At 46.5% G+C, this 8256-nt stretch overlaps 1 protein-coding gene across 6 annotated transcripts in view; it reads left to right on the top strand.

Moving 5' to 3' along the window:
* Positions 1 to 2864: 2864 nt before the first annotated feature.
* The window catches only part of LOC122630451 (mucin-5AC), a 186260-nt gene continuing 180868 nt past the window's right edge, over positions 2865 to 8256 (top strand). For 4 of the 6 annotated variants that reach the window (XM_043814974.1, XM_043814946.1, XM_043814991.1 and 1 more), the window contains exons 1-2: positions 2888 to 3018; positions 4144 to 5089. The gene's annotated coding sequence lies outside the window, so the exon portion shown is untranslated. Of the gene's footprint in view, positions 3019 to 3739; positions 3795 to 4143; positions 5090 to 8256 lie in introns of those variants that run through there. The other 2 variants (XM_043814956.1, XM_043814964.1) reach the window with 2 other exon arrangements.

Raw genomic sequence — 8256 nt, forward strand, 5'->3', positions numbered from 1 at the left:
ACGGAAAAGTAACGATCCCTTTTTCTCCCGTTTCTTTCCTTTTTCTACCATTTCTTTCTTTTTTTTCCCCCCTCTCTATTCTTCTTTTTTCTTTTCTTTTCTTCCGTTTTCTTCTTTTTTTTGGAAGCTCTCCAAGGACGATTCTCCCGATTCGGTCGTTTCTATTTTATCGCGCGGCTGAAAATTCCAGGAAGATCAATTACCAACGACGCTCGACGTTCCAGTTGACGCATCTCTCGACGTTGCAGTTTTGCACGACGGAAGTGGCTTAGTCCGATATCGGGCACGTTACACGTGCAACGCTCCTACTAACGTTTAACGTTTCCGTAGCCGTACTCGGAGTCTTTCCCGACTTCAAAGGAAAAGACGAAGAGAGGAAAAAAGGGGAAGTTAAACGGTAAAGCGTTTTCGAGTAATTGGAAAAAGGTATTCGCGGTGGTATCGTCCAAGCTCTCGTGTATGGGCCAGTACAGTCGTCGATGCTTTTAGGGTTCTTGCCGGTTAACGGAGTAATACGCTTCATTACTTAATGGCGTGTAATTCACTTCGCTTCCTCGTATAATCCGCTTCAACGCGTGCCCTACCGCACGATTTTAATCGAACGCGTACGGTCCGACGTTCCTAGTTCAACGAATCGACCGCCTTCCGCCAAGGAATCGTACGCGAACTTTGCAAAGTCGAATTTGACCTCGTAATATCGTCGTCGAATCGTTTCTGATTTTTTCCCTCTCTCTCTCTCTCTCTCTCTCTCTCTCTCTCTCTCTCTCTCTCTCTCTCTCTCTCTCTCTCTCTCTCTCTCTCTCTCTCTCTCTCTGTCTCTCTCTTTCTTCGCGTACACTCTCCGCGACCTGGTTTCTTTCGTCGTCGGTACCAACTAATTGGATCGAAGCTTCTTAATCTTTAACAATATTTAACCGACGATTCGAACGATTCGATAAGGTGGGAGGAATCGGTAGGACGGTGTTAAACACTGCTCGCGCTCTTCCTTAAACGCTTTCCTTTCACGCAAAGCAAACGAAAGGTTTCAAAGTATCCGTTTATAGAAGAGAGGCCTTCCTACGTGTTTGCCGAAGAAAACGTCGATGGTTTCGAAGGGGAAAGCTCCCTCTCTCTTTCTCTCTCCCTCCCTTCCGCAACTTGCTACCAGAACGGAATACAAAAAGGTACTACCTTCGACAAGTCGATAATTGGCATCGAGTTATTCTCGGGTTAACTACGTCGTGAGACGCGTTCGTCCGAAAAGACGACACCCGACACCGACCTCTCTCTCTCTCTCTCTCTCTCTCTCTTCGTTTTACTTGCCTTCTTCGCTCCTTTTCTCGAGGATCTTATTCGTTCGAAGAAAAGAGGACTAGAGGAAAAAGTAAAAAAAAAGTAATTCGTAAGAGCGATTCGGCGGAGGAGAGGACGCGTATAATTACAGTGCGGTTTAAAACGAGACGTTACCGGGCGGAGATACGTTATTACACGGCGTGTTATACGGCAAACAGGGGAGATATAGAGAAAGAAAGAGGTGAACTAACGAGGCGAAAAAACACGAGCTCGTGCCACCGGTTCACGATCGTATTTTCGACGCGGAAGACCGCAAACGCTATTACTTTTACGTAGAATTTCAGGCGACGAACAACAAGTAGTAGGTAGAGGTATATACGTTCGTACATGTAGGTACATATCGCATACGTACACACACACACATATGTGTCTATATGCGCGTTACGATGTATATAGGCGTAGGTATAGGCGAGTACAAACGCACGACTCGAGAACTTTCAGGGTCACACGCGTAAATAAGTACTTAAAGAGTGTATCGTACCCGTGAACGTTTGCGTTCGTTCCTTCCTTCCTTCCTTCCTTCCTTCCTTCCTTCCTTCGTCCATTTTTTTCATTCATTTTCGTTACTTATCTCGCAAAAGAAGGCGCAAGAATCGCGAAAGGAGAGATCCGCGAATTCGTCGCGGTGCTGCCAGATAAATTCCTCTCTCGGAGTTACGGCGGGCGCGCCGGAAAGTTTCCTGGGAAAAGCGTGCTACGGCGACGTGAAGCGCGAAAGAGGCGGCGGGAGGGAGAGGGAGGGTAGGTCGAAGCGAAGGAGAGAGGAAGAGCGAGAGAGAGAGAGAGAGAGAGAGAGAGAGAGATCGTAACGGCTCGACGAGAAGAGTGGAAGCGAGAGGATCGACTGCCGGTCGAGGAGAAAGAGGAGGAGAAGGCGGCGGCGGCGGCGGCGGCGGCAGCGGCAGCGGCACAGGAGGAGGGAGAGCGCGGCGTGGTGGGGGAAGGACGACGGCGGACTAGGTGGGGATCAGGAGAGAGAGAGAGAGAGAGAGAGAAGGAGCGAGGGAGGGAGGGAGGGAGGGAGGGCCGCTATCGGCTCGCCGGCCTCGCCGAGGCGCGCGGCGCTTAGTTCGAGTCGGACCTCCGTCGCAGTCGGATCGTATCGTTCCGCCCTATCACACCGTCTCTCTCTCTCTCGCGCGTGCTCTCTTCTCTCTCCCTTTTACCTCTCTCTCGCGCGCACACGTTCTCCCTTCTTCCCGTCCTCTCTCACTCTCTCGTTTTCTCTTTTTCTCTCTCTTTTTTCTCTCTCTCTTTCTCTCTCTCTCTCTCTCTCTCTCTCTCTCTCTTTCTTTCTTTCTCCCTTTTTCTCTGCGTGTGTATTTATACGCGTATAATAGTATCTTTCTACGCGTATATATATATCTCTCTCTTTCTTTCTCTCTTGACAACGACGTCCAAGAGTTGTTCCGCCCAGTGTAAAAGAGCGAAGAGAAAACGCTTTGACTCGAGGAAAGAAGAAGCAAAAGAAGAGAAATCACGAGCTTTCCCGCGATCAAAGCGCGTACGCGCTTTCGCCGATGATCCTCACCGTCGCCGCAGCCGCCTCCGTTACTGCCGCCGCCGCCGTCGTCGTCGTCGTCGTCGAGAGGAACTTCGATGTAACGACGCGAATTAACGATAAACAAAGAGAGGAGTGAAAAGGAGATACCACCGCGGAGTCTCTACGGTAAATAACGGATAATGGTGCGAAAGAGTTAATATACGGTTTCGCGCGCGCCTCGAATCTCGCGGTTTCCCCTCTTTTTTTCGCTCGAGTGCACAGGTGTCTCTCGATCTCGAGTAAAAGACTGTTCGGTGGAAAGAAGAAGAAGAAGAAGAAGAAGAAGAAGAAAAAGAAGAATAGTGATAGCGACGAAGAAGACGATGACGACTCGAGCGACGCGCATTTCCTTTACGTAACGAAAGCGCGTTAAGAGAGAGAGCGCGCGCGCGCGCTTGCGCTCTATATAATCCTTTCGTCGTCGTCGTCGTCGTCGTCGTCGTCGTCGTCACCCCGTTGTCGTCGTCTACTACTGGATGACTTATTTCGTTGGAAAAAGACACGTCTCTGTGCGTACGTCTTTCTCTCTCTCTCTCTCCCTCTCTCTCTCCCTCTCCCTCCGTGGGCCTTTTGCTGCGCTTCGATCATCGGCATTGCTCGTTTTCGTGCGTCCTCGTGCCCCCTCGTATGGCCCCGTCGATCGGCTACCACCTCCCACCCTCCGCCCCCTCCCGCTCATCGTCGTCGTCGTCGTCGTCGTCATCCTCCTCCTCCTCCTCCTCCTCCTTGTCTCTCTCGCTCTTTGTTGTCAGTGCCTCCGTGAATTCCATCGCGCGCTGTCGCTGCGTCGGGCCGACGCGCTTCTCGACTTTCGCTCAAGGATTATTCCCGTCTTCTACTTCTTCTTCTCGTGCCTCTTCTTCTTCTTCTTCGTCTTCGTCGTCTTCTTGGTTGTCCCACGTCTCCGTTCCCGTCGACGGTACAACAACGTTTTACGCGAGTTAGAGCGTCTGCTCGTTTCCGTGGACGGCCTTCGATCGATCGATTCACCGTATGCTGCTCCTCGTCTCTTTCTCTCTCTCTCTCTCTCTCTCTCTCTCTCTCTCTCTCTCTCTCTCTCTCTCTCTCTCTCTCTATCTCATTGTCACTCAGTCAGTCAGTCAGTCAGTCAGTTTCCGTCGGTGCTCCTATCGACTACGCGCTTATATATCGGATCGCTGATCGAAAGCGGTTGCGTCTTGTTGTTCGCGTCGCGTCGTGCGTTGCGTCGTTCGCCGCCTCGTGTTCTCTTACGAGCAGTGTATTATTTGATCATTTACGTTTTACAGGAGCGCACCGTCCTGAAGTTCGTCGACGAAAACGAGAGAGGAAGCAGAGACAAGTATATATCTACGAGAGCTGCTGGCTGGCCCGCGACACGGCCGAGTTGGAACGCTCCTCGTTTTCGCTCCTATCGTCTTTGGGAAAATAAAAAGGAGAGAGGATAATCGACGAAGAAGTAATATCGAGGAAGAAGGAAGAAAGAGGATCATATATATATATATATACATACACACATACATACACGCGCGCATATATATATATATATATATACACGTACACAGATATAGTGGTGAGATCGGTGCTGATTGTGTTTTGTGCTCTACCAGTGTGTTAACGACGAAAAAGGCGACGGCCCGTGCAATGGCCGTTTCAAATACTTCGATTCCTCTATCTCGTTGAGAGAACTCTGTCTCCTTTTTTTCCCCTTTCTTCTCTCTCTCTCTCTCCCCTCTCTCTATCTCTATCTCTCTATTTCTCTCTTTCTCTTCGTCCTCTCTGTTTTTCCGTTTCCGTTCTCCTCTTCGCCCGTGGTTTGTGCCGCGAGTGGGTGCGCCGATCGAAAAGTGTTGCTTCGAGAGAGAGCCAGCGCGCGCGCCACGCAAGTGTGCCCTTGGAATAAGTGTCGATCGATGGGAAAATAGTAAAGAAGGAAGGCAAAAAAATAAAGAGGCTTATTCGCGCGCGTTAAGTTCGCGCTCGTTCGCGCGACGACAATACGACTCGTGTGAATATCAAGGAAATGAATAAGTGAGAGTTATTATCGGCTTGATATCGATATATATATATATACATATATATATATATATATAATATATCAGTGTGTACATCCTTCCTCGCCCTTCATTGTGGATTATTATTTATTGGATTTACCGCAACTATCGACGAAGGAGACCGACCAGAGGATCGCCGAAGGATTTCTACGACCAAACTAAGAGGAGATTCGCGATTTATGTGAGTAACTCCGATGAATAATAATTATCTCTTTCTAGCGCGTTTGCGAAAAAGAAAAAAAACAAAAGGAAAGAAAAGAAACAAAAAAGAAATTGAGAGAGAAGAGAAAAGAAAAAAAAAAGGAACGCTTCGACCGTCGTTCGCGAAAAAGTCTTGGCGGGTGCGAAACAAACGGCGAGTGAGAAAGAGAGTCGAAGAGCGAGAGAGTTTATCGCTCGATCGGCTGCCATCTTGTTATTTGTCGTCGAGGTTACGCGTTCGATTCGACGATCCCTTCGTCGTGTTTACGTTCTCGTATTACGTCTCTCTCTTTCTCTCCGTCGCTCTCTCGCTCTTTTACCATCTCGGTCGCGTTTGCTCTCTCTCTCTCTCTCTCTCTTTTTTTTTATATGCGAGCTCGTCCTGTCGTTCTTTTTTTTTTTTTCTTTCTTTATTAATTTATTTATTTATTTTTTTTTTCTTTTTTTCTCTCCCAGCGAACTCGCACGCGCGGCTCGAAGCGTGGCTCGACTTTCTTTTTTTCCTCTTTTCTTTTCTTTTCTTTTCTTTTCTTTTCTTTTCTTTCTCGCTAGCTCGCCGAACTTCCAACGCGATCGCTCTCGACTCCGTGGAAGTCCGAAAAAAAAGAAAGAAAGAAAGAAGGAAGGAAGAAAAACAAAACCGTCGAGACGCGTCGGAGATAAAAAAAAAAAAAAAGAAGCGTTGCTCTTACTTTCTTCTTTTCTTTTTTCTCTCCACGAGTTCTTCTCGTACACGTATCTGGCTTATTAGAAAAATCTTATAGCGTATACGATTCCGAAAAAGTCTGTCCTGTTAAAGCGTCATCGTCTAACCGAGAGTAATCTATATTTCCGATATATTATTGCGTTTCGTTAATTCGTCGAACCGTCCAAGTTGCGTTCTTCCTTCGTATCGATTCGTCGTAGTCGTTTTCGTTTTTCGAGGAAACGAACGACGACGGAGGAGTAAGAGAGAGGATATTTCGACACTACGCTCGTTACATGCGTACGTATGTACAACATATGTACGACGTGCGTACTTACTTACTTACTTACTTACTTACTTACTCCGAAAGTTAGCAGTCATCGTCATGATCTTACGTCACGACGGCGTGGCGTGGCGTGGCGTGGCGTGGCGCGACGGAAACTTGGCGAAGGTCGAAGCCGTGTGTCGGATCGTCTAGCTCGAACGCGAGTAAGTACGTCTCGACTTCTCGTCGACTTGCACTCGTTTGATCCGTCGTCATACGTGTTACGACGATGACAACTACGCGATACATCTCGAGAAAGGAAAAGATAGAAAGTTTCGTAAAAGTGCAACGTCTTAATAAGCTTCATTACGATATTATTTCCACGGCTTTATCGAGGCGCGATAAGATTAGTAAGATAGTTTGCCGCGAATCCATAGGTTAATGCTTGTAGGTATATGTATCTTGTATCGATCGTGTTCTTCCTCGTTAAAAATATTTTATCTACGAATATCATCGTCGGGACGACGTACGATTTTGTATCAATCGTTAATTCCTTCGATTCGCCTCGATAGAAAGAGATTCGTTTGGATAAAGATCGATGAAAGTAAACCGTGCTTTACGACGTCTGCTTTTCGCGTTCGTTGTATCGTATTTGTGCGTAAGTCTATCTTCTTGGTAAATTCATATTTTATTCAAAGAGGAAGGATAGCTTCGCTGCCTCTCCCCTCCTCTCTCTCCCTCTCTCTCGCTTTCCATCTGTCTTAAATTTCGTATTCGTACAGAAACGATTAATTATTTCTCGTCTATTAATAATCTAACGGTAATCGGTTTCCTTGATCGAGACCGTTGAATTATTCAATTTGGTACTTTGCTTTGGTCCAGTCGTCGTCGTTGTCGACGTTATTCTCGTCGTTTCGGCGAGACTCGTACGATCTTATCGCGTTAAAAGGTACTGCCATGTTATTGGTCAACGACACGCTTCGCGCAATGATCGGGCCGCAATCTTTGACGTTTCGTTGAAAACGATATGAGAAAAGGAAAATAAGATTAAAAAGTAGAAAATAAGAAAAAATAGAGGAAAGAAGAAGAAGAAGAAGAAGAAGAGAACGAAATAACGTCATTTTCGTCGTCTTCTTCGTCAGCGATTGTTTCGCTCGACGACTTCGGTCCGCGCTTGTTCCGCGCTGCTGTTTGCAAACAAAGACTTCTTTGCGCTTTTGTCATGCTCGAGCAACGTCGGTTTCGATTCTTCCGTTTCTCTCTCAAGGGACTGTGCACCGAAGTCGTCGATTTCGATATATATATATATATATATATATATATATATATATATATATATTCGTTCGTGTTGCTCGCGACGTACGTATATACGTATATGTATATAAGGTACACGTTCTTGCTTACGTAGAGACGAAAGGGGATCTTTTCGCTAAAAATTTCTATAGGAAGGTTAAACGTACTAGAAGAAGGAGAATAGACGCGCAATAGCAACCTATTGGAGATCTATCGAGCAAAGGAAACGATTACGTTTTATCTTTCTTTGGCTTATGCGCGCGTTAGACTTTTCCAACTCTCGAGATCTTCTTTATATTTGAGTTATGTTAGGAATTTATGATACCGACCGATTCATTATCGAGCACTCGAGTATTTCGTTTCGACGAAGAGAGATAAGATTCGTTTATACGTTGCGTTGAGTCACGCACAAGCACATACGCGCGTCGTCGTTGTGTCGTCGTTGTGTCGTGTCGTTGTCGTCGCGTGAAATTTAACTTTTCTAGGAAATTATTTTTTTACTTCTCCTATTTCTTCTCGTAATTTCTCTCTCTCTCTCTCTTCTGCTTTGCTCTTTCTCTTTCGATTACAACGCGTTAATTCTTCTTCTTCTTCTCTTTTCAGTTCGTTCCCATCCCCTTTTGCAATTTCGTAGTCACCCTTTTTGCCTAGATCTCTTCCCTTCGGAAGTTTCCAAGCGGATTTAACGACGGTTCGCGCGTCTCGACTGGGCGGCTACCTTCTCTACCGTCTAGAAAACTTTTCTGGACGAGGTTCAAGCGTGGAAACTCGAACGAGCATGGACGGAAGAGAGAGACATACAGACGGACGGACGGACAGAAAGAGACGTGTCGTTTAAAATGACTCATCGTTTGTTCGGTCTTTGTTAATGATTTTAAGAGAGAAAAAAAGAAAGTGAAAGAAA

The sequence above is a fragment of the Vespula pensylvanica genome, chromosome 1 (genome assembly GCF_014466175.1).
Source record: "Vespula pensylvanica isolate Volc-1 chromosome 1, ASM1446617v1, whole genome shotgun sequence".
Lineage (NCBI taxonomy): Eukaryota > Metazoa > Arthropoda > Insecta > Hymenoptera > Vespidae > Vespula > Vespula pensylvanica.